General features: G+C 38.4%; 1 protein-coding gene across 1 annotated transcript in view; it reads right to left on the reverse strand.

Annotated features, from left to right (window-relative positions):
• TERT (telomerase reverse transcriptase) overlaps positions 1 to 14,707 on the reverse strand; it is a 1,470,615-nt gene that overhangs the window by 849,150 nt on the left and 606,758 nt on the right. The window lies entirely within an intron of this gene.

The raw sequence follows: 14,707 nt of genomic DNA on the forward strand, positions 1-14,707 counted from the left end.
GAAAGCTGCAGCACCAAGAAACAGCAGTTTGGGACAAGAATGTGATATAAATGAAATTGAGTAAGACAGAGTGTATAAATATTTGGGAACTGATGAAGGATCAACCAAAACATGAACAAATGTGAATAAACCTCGGTAAGGAATATTTTAGGAGACTAAAATTAATACTGAAAACAGTGTTGACATCTAGGAATGAAGTCCAGGCTATAAACCAGTTTGCTCTTCCTGTCCTAACTTATGGTTTTGGAGTGACTGACTGACCCCAAAAGGTGTTGGAACAGTTGGACAGGAAAACAAGAAGGATGCTTATCGAATGATTTATAAAAATCCCAAGATGATATATTCCCCATTCTGAAGGAGGTATGGACCTCCCCGAAATAAATTACATGTATAGATCTGCAGTCTTAGGACTGCATATATATCTGCTTACCTCACAAGACCTAAATGTAGTGAAAAAATTAAAACATGAGGAGAATAAGTCTAAGATGACTTCCCTGTTTGGTTTAGCAGAAGCATATTGGCGTCAAGTGTGAATGGAAATCAAACCAGTAGATAAAAAATCAGGCAGAAACTGAATGTGCCAAAAAAACAAAAGAATATAAGGTGGAGGATCAGATGAGAAGGCAAGAAATGTGGAAAATGGATAAATACAGTTGCATGCTTAGAAAACTCTTGTAACAACCTCATGTTGATCAGGATTGAACAAAGGAATGGTTAAAGAGAGGTGAATTTAAACCAAAAAAACAAACAAATAAATAAATAAATAAAAGAGAAAGTTAATATTGGAACCCCAAGATAATGGACTATGTACACATTGGTTTACAAAGTCCACTGAACATGTGGGAGAAATAGACAAACATACGTTTTGTAAACCAGAATTGGAAACAGTCGCACATACAGTGGATATAAAAAGTGAACACACCCCTGTTAAAATGCCATGTTTTTGTGATAAAAAATGAGACCACAATAAATCATTTCAAAACTTTTCCCACCTTTAATGTGACCTATAACCTGTACAATTCAATTGAAAAACAAACAAATCTGTTAGGGGAAAAAATATAAAAAATACAAAATGTACAATAAGCTGGTTGCATAAGTGTGCACACCCACAAACTAATACTTTGTTGAAGCACCTTTTGATTTAATTACAGCATTCAGTCTTCTTGGGTAGGAGTCTATCAGCATGGCACATCTTGCCTTGGCAATATTTGCCCACTCTTCCTTGCAAAAGTGCTCCAAATCTGTCAGATTGTGAGGGCATCTCTTGTGCACAGCTCTCTTCAGGTCACCCCACAGCTTTTCTATTGGATTTAGGTCTGGGCTCTGGCTGGGCCATTCCAAAACTTTAATTTTCTTCTGGTGAAGCCATTCTTTTGTTGATCTGAATGTATGCTTAGGGTCACTGTCGTGTTTAAAGGTGAAATTCCTCTTCATCTTTCTAGCAGATGCCTGAAGGTTTTAGGCCAAAGGTGACTGGTATGTGGAACTCTTCATAATTCCCTCCACCTTAACTAAAGTCCCAGTTCCAGCTGAAGAAAAGCAACCCCAAAGCATGATACTGCCACCACCATGCTTCACCATGGGGACGGTGTTTTTTTGGTGATGCAAAGTGCTGTTTTTGCGCCAAACATACCTTTTGGAATTGTGGCAAAAAAGTTCAACCTTGATCTCATCAGACCATAACACATTTTCCCACATGCTTTTGGGAGACTTGATGCATTGTTTTTCAAATTTTAGCCGGGCCTGAATGTTTTTCTGTGTAAGAAAAAGCTTCTATCTTGCAACCCTACCGCACAGTACAGACTTATGGAGAATACGAGAGATTGTTGCCACATGTAATACACAACCAGTACTTGCCAGAAATTCCTGCTACTTCTTCAGTGTTGCTGTAGGTCTCTTGGCAGCCTCCCTGACCAGTTTTCATCTTATCTTTTCATCAACTTTGGAGGGACTTCCAGTTCTTTGCAACATCGCTGTTGTCCCATATTTTCTCCACTTTTGATGACTGTCTTCACTGTGTTTCATGGTATATCCAATGCTGTGGAAATTTTTTGTACCCTTCTACTGACTGATACCTTTCAACAATCAGATCCCTTTGATGCTTTGTAAGCTCTCTGCGAACCATGGCTTTTGCTGTAGCATGCAACTGAGTAAATGTCAGAAAAATCCTACTAGGACAGCTGAACTTCGTTTGGGGTTAATCAGAGTCTCTCTAATTGATGGCAGGTGTGTACCCAAGAAGACTAAATGCTGTAATTAAATCAAAAAGTGCTTCAACAAAGTATTAGTTTAAGGGTGTGCACACTTATGCAACCAGCGTATTGTACTTTTTTTATTTTTTATATTTTTTCCCTAACAGATTTGTTTGTTTTTCAGTTGAATTATCTAGGTTATAGGTCACATTAAAGGTGGAAAAAGTTTTGAAATGATTTATTGTGGTCTCTTTTTTTATATCACAAAAACCTGGTATTTTAGGGGTGTGTATACTTTTTATATTCACTGTACTGTTGCTAGATGTGATATACTAATGGCAGAAGGACTGTATACTGAAAAGCATAATGATGTGGCAAGACTAATGCATTGGGGATTGTGCAAACATTATAATACTGAAGTAGCTAAAGAACATAGGAAATATCAGCCACAAAGTTACCTCTCTCGTTTCTGTCATGCCTCCAACATTTCCTTTCTACCCCAGGTAAAATTCTCTGAAGTTTGCTTGGGGTACAAAAATAAATACACAAACACTTAGCTCACCTTTCCAGTCTCTCTCTTCCCAATCTTTTCTAACCCCCCTGAGTGATTCATACAGTTAACATTCAATATTACATGCCCTACAAATGTCCCTTTTTAAAAGCAGCTTCTGTTACGAGCTTTTTTTTTGTTAAACACCTTTTTTGAATTATCACTTGTGACACAGGCAAATTTACATTTATATAAAAGTAATCAAACTATATTAACAAGTTCATGTTTACAAACATTATACTTCACATATATTGCTATATATCATACAACCTAAGCAACATTACATAAATTACTCGTTAAAAACAAACCAGACCTACACAATCCTAGTTGCAAACATTATACATCACTTATCTACCCAATCATTTTCAGCCAAACATTACATAGCTCATTTAAGTCCTGCCTTCTTTTAAACCACATTCCTCCCATGTATGTTCTGTTCCTACAATTCCCATTTTTTTAGGATGCAGTTTGCTCCTACCCTTTTCTAAAGATGTCAATTCCAGTTGTTTTATCTCTGTTACAATATTCACTACTTCTAGTATAGTTGGTTTAGATTTTGATTTCCATTTTCTAATAATTGCTTTTTTGGCAGCCACCATAATTAGACATAGCAAGGCCTTACCACGTCTAGGCAATTCCGATTCTGTATCACAGCTCAGAAAAATCATCTCCCTCGTCATACCAATCTGCACACCCAGCACCTCCGACAGTGGAATCTTTAAAGTCCACCAACTCACCTCACTCCCAGAAAATATATTCCCAATTACCTCTTTCTTCCCTGTCAGACCTCCAACATTTGCTGTCTACTTGGGGAATAAAAATATCTATGTAAACATTTCCAAGCAAAAATCCTAAATCTTCTAGATTTTGTTGCATAACTGGGAGACATATATATATTCTCCCATTGTTTCTTTGTGAATTGCTTATCCATTTTCTCTCCCCAATCCTTTCCAACCATCTCTGATTGATTCTTATGGTTATCATGCAATATTTTATATGCTCTACTAATTATTCCTTTTTTAATGGCAGCTTGAGCTCTAGATTCTACTGAAATCTCTACCAGTGCTGGTCTTTTCTTTAGGATGCCCCCCATTTTTTCTCTGCCTATATTCTGATATCAATCCTTGATAGGGAAGACAATCTCTAACCTGCAGTCCAAATAAATTCTTGGTGTCCTCACATTCTATCATCTTTCCTTCTCTAGTTATTTTCTCCCAGTACCTTGGTTCCTTTGCCGGTTTTCTCCAATAAATTCCAGCCGCCTCTTGCCTACTGTCAATATCCCCAAATTAAGTTATTCTCACTGGTAGACTCTCCTTTCTCCATTCCCATGTTGGCTTAATTCTTAAGATACTTTCTGCTACTTTATAGATATAATATTCTGTGTGATTGTTGCTATTCTCCTTAAAGTCCTGCAACTTTCATCATCATCCCTTTCCAATTTGAATTATAGTTTTCTGCTTGTGCTATGTATAGGAACCTTAACTGTGTAAGTCTGAAATACCCCTTTAAATCGGGTAATCCCAATCCGCCCCATTCTACTGGAAGAATCAGCTTATCCCATTAGACTCTTGCCATGTATCCCTCACAGATAAAGTCCTTCAGCTCTTTATCAATTGCTATCCACAACTTCTCCTCTGGTTGATAAAAATACACCTGACCTGTGTATAAGACTAATGGGACTAAAAACATTTAACTGCTTGTATCTTACTACAGATAGTCATATAACAGAGCTTCCATTTTCTCAGTTTTTGTGTTATCTTTTGTTTTGTCTCTTCCCACATATCCTTAGCTGCCACACCACAATCATTTTTAATCCATACTCCTAAATACTTAATTTTATCATGTCCCCATAAATATGGATATTGCTAAACCAATTCATATCCCCATAAATATGGATATTGCTAAACCAATTCATATGTGGGTACATACCTCACTGCTATTGCCTTTGTTTTAGCTTCATTCATTTCGTATCCCGAACAGATTTGAAATTGGCTTAAAATGTTCCACAGCACTTGAATGTCTCTTTCTGGTTTTGTCAGGTTTAAAATTACATCATCTGTAAATAGAGCCTGCTATTCTTGACTACCATACCAATTATATCCTTGAATTTCTGTGTCCCTTATTTTCTTTGCCAATGGTTCTAAATATAATGCAAGTAACAAAAGGGAAAGATGACACCCGGTCTGATTCCTCTGTTCAAGCAGAAATTATCAGAGAAGACCCCACCCACTTTAGTGTTTGCCTCCAATCCCTCATATATCCTCCTAATCAACCTTATAATTTTTTCAGGAAACTCAAATGCTTCCATTGCCCTACTCAAAGTCCCAACTTTGTCAAATGCTTTCTCTGCATCAAGACCCAACAACAACAGTGGTATTTTCTTACATTCTGCTTACCTCTGGACCATCAATATTCTGTTATTATTCTCAAATGTTTGCCTCCCCTCCACAAAAACCAAATTAATCAATATCTATCAATTTTGACATCAACTTTGTCATTCTTTTAACCATTATATAGATAAACACTTTATAATCATGGTTTAGGATTGAAATGGGCCTGAATGAAGCTGGATCTGATGGATCTTTACCCTCTTTATGTATTATAGCGACCACTGCTTTCTTCTAGGATGTTGGTATGTCTCCTCCTCTTAAAATACTGTTAAACAAAACCTTACAGATCTTTATCAGTTTTTTCCCTCCGAGCTTCTAAACTTAACAGGAATGCCAACTATTCCTGGGGACTTTCCTGTAGACTGGTTGACTGGTTATACATCACCATTTTTATCTCATCTCCTCCTAGCCTAATTGTTAGTAACTGAGCCTTATCTACCTCTAACCTGGCATATTTAATTCTTCCATAAAGATGACCATTTGTACCTTTCCTTGATCTCCATATTTTTCTGCTTTATACAGACTTTCGCAGAATTTCTGAAATATTTCTAATACCTCTACAGGATCTCTTATTACTTTCCTTGTTATAGGCTCCCTATGCTTGACGACAGACCCTTCTCTTTTCTGTTACCTGAGTCGTTGTGCTAAAAGTTTTTGTACTCTAGAGTTATAATCTAAAAACAGTTGCTTAACAGCAATCTTTCTAAACACATGCATATTATCAAGGTAATCCCTTTTCTGTTTAGCAGCCTGCAGTTACTCATCTTCTTGTTCTGTGAGATTCCCCCTATTCTGCAATACTTTTGTCAGCCCCTCTAAACAATTCTTATTACTTCTTAAACATATCTCCCTTTCTTTTATTTGCACCCTATTTTTAAACTCCACTTTAATTTTATCTCACTCCCTAGTTATATTTTCAGAAGACATTTTTATCTTCTCTAATAGCACCCGAATAATTTCCACTACCCATTCCTTAAATTCCTCTCTTTTAAACAGATAGGTGGGAAAGCATCAGTGTCTCATTTTTATTTCATTACCCTATGTTTTTATTTTAGTTATTACTGGTGTACAATCTAAAATAGTTAACAGTTATTGGGTACGTATCAAGACTTTCAATTAAATGCACATGTTCCTATGAAATGTAAATTCTGTCTAGCCTAGCCCAGTTTTTGTATCTTGGGGAATAATATGTAAATTTACTCCGAAATCCTAGTATTAAATTCACATCTTCCATGCCATACATCTTCATACATTTTTTCAAAACTCTACCCTCCTTTGTTATACTTCTCCTCTGGACCCCCAGACATATCTTCATTACTGCAAATCAAATTCCAGTCCCCACTTATAAGTAATATTCCTTGCTGAAAGCTGATTATTTCTCCAAAAATTTTCTTAAGCTCCATTATAGCACTTTTAGGAGGAATATAAATACATGCCAATGTAATCCTCCTCCCTTGTCAATAGCCCCTTAGTACTACAAATCTACCATTATCTTTTTTATCCTCTTCTATCACTGGCGCTCCTCTTGCAATTAATATAGTTACTCCTCTTTTCCACTGTCCTAGGTATTCTGCTGAATAACCATCCCGAAAACCATTCTTTATCAAATTCACATGTTTAGTCCTTCCCAAGTGTGTCTCTTGTAGCATGGCTATTTACACTCTACATTTTAATATAGTTCACTACTCTTTCTTTTGTATATTCATCTGAGAGACCATTGACATTTAAAGACATTACAGAAAGCATCACTGGATGAAAAAGTTATTACTCCCGTCTTTTATGTACAACAGCTTTTTGTTAAATGTCTACTTCCAGCTTTTGTGTTACATGCGTACACTGTTTGGCAAGTTGAACTTTTATACAGCTGTTTCGTGTCATATCCATTTGAGCCTCTGTCATACAAAACATTTTGTTTTATAGAAATTCCTCAAACAAAAAAAACAAACATACCCCCAATACCCTGCCATAACCTATTAACTTAATACTAGCACATAAAACTACACACATCTTCAAATATTGAAGTTTTATCCTCCTAATAGGAACAAATGTCCCACACTGACAGCCACACTCACAGACTTGAAATTATCTAAAACAAACGTTGTCCATGCTAAGAAGCATGGCACAGCCTGTGTTTTTACTAAGTGCTGTCTTTATAGCTCTCTCAGCTGGGAAAATACCTGAATGCTTTCAGAGAACATTATCTCCTAGCCAATTTCTTTTTTCTATCCAATTTCTCTTCATCAGATTGTAGCCAACTTCTTTTTATCTGATTATCTCCCTGGATACAGGAGGACCAGATACAGAATTGCTACTAAACGTACATTTATTGGCTGAAGAAAACTTATAATATTCAATATTCTTTTTTATTTGCTTGCTTTTTCTTAAAGCTTGTTACTAGATCAAGCTAAGGACCTTAATCATGTCAATCCCCATGCAAGAATAAGAAAAAGCACATTCATTTTTCTTTTATCATGATCCTTTAACCAGACTTTTTTTTTACATTGCATTGCCTACATTTCTTAACACTAAACAAGGAGAAAGAGAAAAGGGAGAAAGAAAAAAAAACAATACAAAAATAAATAAACAACAGGAGCACCTGTTTACAACAGTATCCCCATTACACTTAAAAACAACTGAGAAAACTTTACTTTACAGCATGCAAAGAACATCATATATTATAAAAATAGTACTATTAAGAAAAAAAATAGTTTAACTTACAGTTAACTTTCTCCCTCATATTCCCCTCTCCTAAGTATTTTTCCTAACATTAAAGACAAAGTAGGACATATACTTTAATAGGTCCAACGAAGTCCAAAAAAGTCCAATATTTCCAGATTTTCTTGTTCTGTCATATTTCACAAATATAATTATTGTTTTGTAATCCCATATTTATAATTTTTCAAGTTACTGATTTTATTCCTCTTCATCTGCCAAATTCGGTCTCTGCTTCATTTGCAACATACTCTTGATTTTTCTAGTCAACTCTCATGCTCCCTTCCTTCTCTCCAGCATTTTCTGTTGAAACACTGGTAAAGGTTTCACTGGCACATTATCTCTATGGTCTTTATTACCAGAAGAACAAGAAGCAGAATTTTCTTCTGTTTCACAGCTCACTTTTTGCTGGACAAACTCTTATATTTCCTCCTTAGCATGTACTTCATTAAAAAATGACTTTGTCACTCCAGGACAGAATATTTTAAAGATAGCGGAGTACAGCATTTTGAATATCATGTCTGCTTCTTGACATTCCCTGAATAGTAGAATAAATTTACTTGTCTTCTACCTGGTGTGCAATGAGTAATCATTCTCCACAAACACTCTGATTCCCACTTTTAGTACTTTGCCCTTCTGCCACGGTTTTGTCAGAATCATCTTCTAATGTTGGTAGGACTGTATCTTTATTATTAAAGGTCTTGGTTGCTTTCTCTTAGCAGGTATGAAACATACACACACTGTGCCCTTTCAATTGACAACTCCTACTGTGGAATACCAGTCCTGTTGCTTATTTGTGTTTTCATAAAATTAAGACAATACAGTCTGTTCCTTCCAGCTTCTCTGCACAGCTGAACATCTAAGATTTTCCTTATGTCCTCTGTCCTCTAATTCTATTATTTTTTGACACATCTCTTCTTGAACAGTATTATATTCAGCCAGTCTTTTCTTCATTTTAACCTCTGATTTTTGCAGTTTTATCATCTCGTCTGAATATCTGTTAAAAGCTTCTTCCATTTCCCAGCCTTTTGCTGTTTGAGTTGATATACTCAGTGTTTCGTTTATTTTAACCAGGTGTGCGCACAGTTGTCTTATGCTTTCCTCTAGGTTACTGGAAGTCATGTCTGAAGCTTCCATTGCTTTTTTGCTTAACAGCTGCAGTACTTTTCCCAGTCAGTGTTTTTTCTTCACATTTTCTAGCTGATTTTCCTTCAGGTCCACTGTATTTCTTTTTTTTCCAAGCATCTGGGCAGTGCACTTACTAACTAGTTACTGAAATTTACACAGAAACACAAGTCCCCTTGCCCTCTCTGCTTAGTTTCTGTTTTCACACTGGGAGAGCTAGAATTAAGCCGTTACTCAATGTGCAGCCATCCTGGAAGTCATAAGTTAAATAAACATCGTAACAATAATATGCTCTCCTCTGTTCGTTGATCTCTCTAAAGCTTTTGATATGGTCAACCATCAATTACTACTCAATACACTCAACTCATTCTCACTTGACACACAGGCATTACAGTGGTTCAAATCCTATATGCACAATAGACAGCAAGCTGTCCTTTGGGATAATAACCTATCCAAACATCTCTCTATTACCCTTGGTGTCCCAGAGGGCTCTATCCTGGGACCTCTACTCTTCTCCATATTCATTAACGACCTTTCTACTAATCTACCTCTACCTACCTGCATAAAATATGCAGATGACTCCACTTTGATTTGTAAAGCAACCACCTTATCTGAACTCCATGCCATCACCCAATCAGCATTCAACCAAGTAGAAAACTGGTTCCAACAACATTATCTCAACGCCAAAAAAAACCCAGACTATTACTATTTACTCCAACTAACAAATCCACCCCCCCCACTAGACTTCTCTATTACCTCCATCAATGGTACAATCATAGCTCCTGACCCAACTACAAAACTCTTAGGTGTATTAATTGACCACAACCTCAACTTTGACGCTCATATTAATGCCACCATCAAAACTGTAAACAGAAAACTTGGATCCTTATATAGGATAAAACCTTTTCTTATGCCAGAAGCCAGAACTACTATTGCCCAGACCCATCTGATCTCCACTCTCTTCTATGCCTCCCCAGTTTATACTAATCTTTTCAAAAGCAACCTAAACAAACTGTCTACTTCTTATAACAATATTGCCAGGTTTGCTACTGGGTCCTCATTTAGAACACATCACTGTCTAAACCTAAAACTTCTAGGATAGCTTGAAATAAATAACCAGCTAAAATTTCAACAACTCTCCATTACTCATAAAATACTATACCAGCCTAGTAATACTCCTATTCTCAGTAGCCTCATCTCCTCCTACACAAACCTTTCTAACCTTCGCTCAGCAAATAAACTACTGGTTACCACCCAGAAATCCCACAACAAGGCAGGTGATTCTCTATTCTGTGGGGAAGATTTGGAACAAACTTCCCACTAAACTTACATCTCTTTCATCATTATCTCTCTTTAAAAATCAGCTAAAAATTCACTTAAAAACACAATGGCTTTGTCCTTGTACTAACCCTGACTAACCCCCCTCCCCACCATAACCTTTTCTATATATCTCCTCCTTAATCCACTTTGAAGTATTTAGCAATTTCATCACTCTTCCCCGTCCTAGTATCTTATTCCCATCATGCTATCACTGAGCATGCTCCTTACTACATATTCCTTCCTCAGTGAACTCTTATCTTCCCACCTCGTACATAAACCAACCTATTTCTTACACTATGACTATAATTACTTCCTCATGTACTTATCCTCCATAATTTCTCCTACTTCCCTGTACTCCATAATTTCTCCTACTTCCTTGTGTTATACACCTTTCATAACCTTTTTATATAATTTCAAAGGCACATTCATACCCATTATACTAATACTGAATGATCTATCTCTTTCCCTTGGTCATAATACTGTATTTTACCTTATTAAACCCAGTACTCAAAATCTGTATATTTTTAGTTCTGTATAACTTAAGTTGATGAAGAAATTCTTATTTACTTTACATACTGCATGTATCTTCTTTGTATTGTCTTGATTTTATCTAGTTTAAAAGTGGAGCTTTTCTCCCTGGGCCTCTACTGAAAATGGACATGTATCCAGTTAGACTAGCCCAGTCAACAAATGTAAAATAAAATAAAATAAATAAATAAAGTTAGCAAATGAATTTTGAGGAAAAAAATGTGCAAACTTCACAGTAAACAGACATCTGTCAGTGGTGTAGAGAAACAAAATGAGGTGTCCCTTTTATAAAAAGAAGTTATGTACTCACCATAATGTTCCATCTGAGTAGTTGTACTTCATTTGTCTTCACCCTTTGGGTATTCGGATCCGGATCGGACCTGAGACGGCAGCTTCACCAGCATCTGATCCGAGCTCCAAGCTCCTCCCCTTACCCATAACACCCCTCCATCTCCTTTCTTCCCTCAGATCGAGTTTGCTGCACCATAAACCTAAGCCCGACCCAATGAGACCTTACCACCACAACAGGTTATTCACAAAACCTAACAAGCATGAACAGAAGAGTCAGAGAGGCACCCTCTCCTACATACCAGTGTAATAAAACAATGATAAGGTCAGGGGGAAGGAGGGAGGGATGGTTGAAGACAAGTGCAGTACAACTACTCAGATGGAATGTTATGGTGAGTACATAACTTCTTTATCTGAAGTAGTTTACTTCATTTGCTCTTCAACCTGTGGAACAGAATCCCCAGCTACTAAACACCTGTGTGACCCTTATGGAAGGATATTCCGGAGCACAGTAGAGCCAAAAGATGCTCTCCCTCCAGATATCATGTCCAGTTTATAGTGATAAATAAAGGTATGAGATGAGGACCAAGTAGCCGCAGAACAAATATCATCCAGAAACACCCTGGACCAAAAGGCTGCCGAGGTAGTCATGGACCTGGTAGAATGTGCTTTTACTTGACCCAGAGGTGACATGCCTTTGTCTTTGTATACCTGAAGGATACAATGAGAGATCCATTGAGCCAAAGTTACCTTGGAGATTGGTTTGCCCAGAAAAGGTTTAGGGTAAGACACAAATAACTGATCGAAGTTGTGAAAGGCCTTAATTCTGTGCAAGTAAAACCTTAGTTGTCTATGTACGTCTAGCAAGTGTAATTTATATTCACCCCTGTTCTGAAAATTAGGAAGGCCATTTTCCAAGATAAAAATTTTAGGTCTGCTGACACAGCCGGTTCAAAGGGTTGAGCAACCAGAGCCTGTTCAGGTCCCAAGGAGGGGTAGGATCCTTCACCGGGGGGTCTTAAAAGAAAGGTACCTTTAATAAAGGTTTTACAAAGTCTAAAGGATACTAAAGAAACCATGTTCTCCCCAATATGGAAGTTGGAAATGGCAGTCAGTTGAACTTTGACAGTAGAAGAGGTAGCACCCTGAATGAATATATATATACATATATATATATATATATATATATATATATATATATGCCAAGAATTCCAACACCGCCGGGTCCGGAGCTGTGAAAGGGTCCAGATCCCTTTGAGAAGCCCAGATGAAGAAACGTTTCCATTTACTATGGTAAAGCTTCCTGGTAGACGATTTGTGAGCTGCCATCAGAATAGTCTTGACCAGAGCGGATAAATCGTGAGTCCTAGCTATCAAGGGAACTGGAGCAGCCAAGCAGTGAGCTTTAAACTGTCCAGGTTTGGATGAAGAACCCCAGATGGGTGAGAGATGAGATCCAGAATCAGATCTAAGATCCATGGAGGAGCTAGGAGATGGCTGAAGCCAGATCCAGAGCAGAGGGAGTCAGGGTGGAATCCGAGGAAATAGTCAGAGGCCTCGACCAACTTGAAAGAACCCTTTCCACCATATCAAATGCCGAAGGAGAGTGACCCTCCTGGAACCCCAGTAAGAAAGCAGCTCAGATCCAACAGGGGAATTGGTGCTGAGCCTGCATGCGCCGAGATGCCGAGGGCAGGGCCGTGACCTGACATGGTCGGAGTCAATGGAAACCCTACCTCGGATCCTATGCCCAGACTAAGGCTCCGAGAGCTGCTCGGGTCCGAACAAGTCAGATTCGACATGCTCAAGGTAATGGCCGGCGTCAAGATACAAGGTAACATTGGCGCTGACCCCCTGACTCCGAGACCTCTTGGATCCAAAAACTCCTATACTGGGGGTTGGATCAGAGAAGGAGTTATAGGGGTGAAAAAGGGAAGTGAGCTCCCCGCTCCAGAGGGAGAGGGAGCTGGCAAGACTCCCATCTGGATCTGGGTGCGAATGAATCTTCGCATCATTTTGTCCATCTCCACTTAAACGTTTGGTAGAGTGCAACAATTATGCCACTGACGCCGGCCTGGAGGTGCACAGAGGCCCTTGAAGAAGGTCTAGGCTCCTCCGGCGAAAATCTTGGCGATCGGAGCTGGGGAGTGCTAGGCATAGAAATATCCTGTAGTTTTTGAGGAGGAGCCGATGGACCCACTCAGTCCAGGTATCTCTTCCTCACCTTATCCCTGTCCTTTTTAGATAGTTCCCCTTCCACAGACCTCTGTTCAGGAGGATGAGTCCCGGCCTGGAAGGAGGATGAAGAAATAGAGGCAGTGACAGCTGTGACTGGAGTAGTCGCAGGGACAGCCGCACCCGAAGTAGAAAGCAGTCCCTTCATAACTAACTTGGCCTTGCTGTCTTTGAAGGCCCTTGGATTAAAGCCCGCACAAATCGAGCAGGCAGTAAAAAGGTGAGGGACTCCTAAGCACACAATGCACAGTGTGGCCATCAGCTGGGGACAGCTTGTAGCCACACTCTGTGCATTTCCTAAAAACAGGCTTAGTCTGCTCAGCCATGCCAAGGAAGAAAGTACAAATGGTCTTTACCGACCCAACCACAAACACACAGACTAATGAAGTGGGGGGAAGGATGGGGAGAGACTGTCACACTAACTAAGCGTTTTTTTGTTTTGTTTTTTAAACACGACGCAACAATGAGGTAGGGAAGGTAAAGGAAAAGTGAGGTAGGGAAGGTAAAGGAAGAGGAAAACCTGACCTAACACTACAAGAAACAACACACACACTTACCCAAAAAATCACTATAGAAAATCATGACGCCTGGAGCTCCGAGACCACAATGTTAGGCTAAACCACGGCAAACGAGATCTGAGGGAAGGAAGGAGATGGAGGGATATTATGGGTAAGGGGAGGAGCTTGGAACAGATGCTGGTGAATCTGCTGTCTCGGATACAATCCGGATCCGAATACCCACAGGTTGAAGAGCAAATGAAGTAAACTACTTCAGATCTAAAGGTATACATTCTGCAACAAGTAAAACATAAAAACTCATTGTCTATGACACCAGATCACATATCTTGTGGTTTCCTAAATAAAATGAATACCACACTGAGCAGTGCCATACCTCTCAACTTCACAGCATAAGAAATCTGGACAAAGCCAAAAATAATGGGATGACAAAGACCCAAAAATAGGGATAGATTTTAAATATTGCCCTTATAAACTTAGAAAGTTAATAGAATAACAGATTTTGCATTAGCATGCATTTGCTGAAGGTTATGAAATTCGAAACTCAAATGTCTGTCACTACTGACTGACTGTAGTCTTCAAAGTTTTGCCAGAAAACCACAAATTTTATGAGATACAGACCAAAAATATGACTCAAAAATATGGACAGTTGAGAGGTATACTGAACAACTATCATTTTAAACAAAATGTTAGCATGCAGACACATCTCTGACCTTTGTCAAAGGAATACAGTGGTACTAATTCTGGTTAGCCAACCATTCAATTGCTTTAGGCAGTCCTCCTTGCTCAGAAGTCACGAGCTGCCCTGAATCAGATTTGTACAGTTCCAGTGAGCCAAGCCTATGCAAA

This window comes from Protopterus annectens, chromosome 3.part0, assembly GCF_019279795.1.
Source record: "Protopterus annectens isolate FY-2018-M chromosome 3.part0, PAN1.0, whole genome shotgun sequence".
Lineage (NCBI taxonomy): Eukaryota > Metazoa > Chordata > Ceratodontiformes > Protopteridae > Protopterus > Protopterus annectens.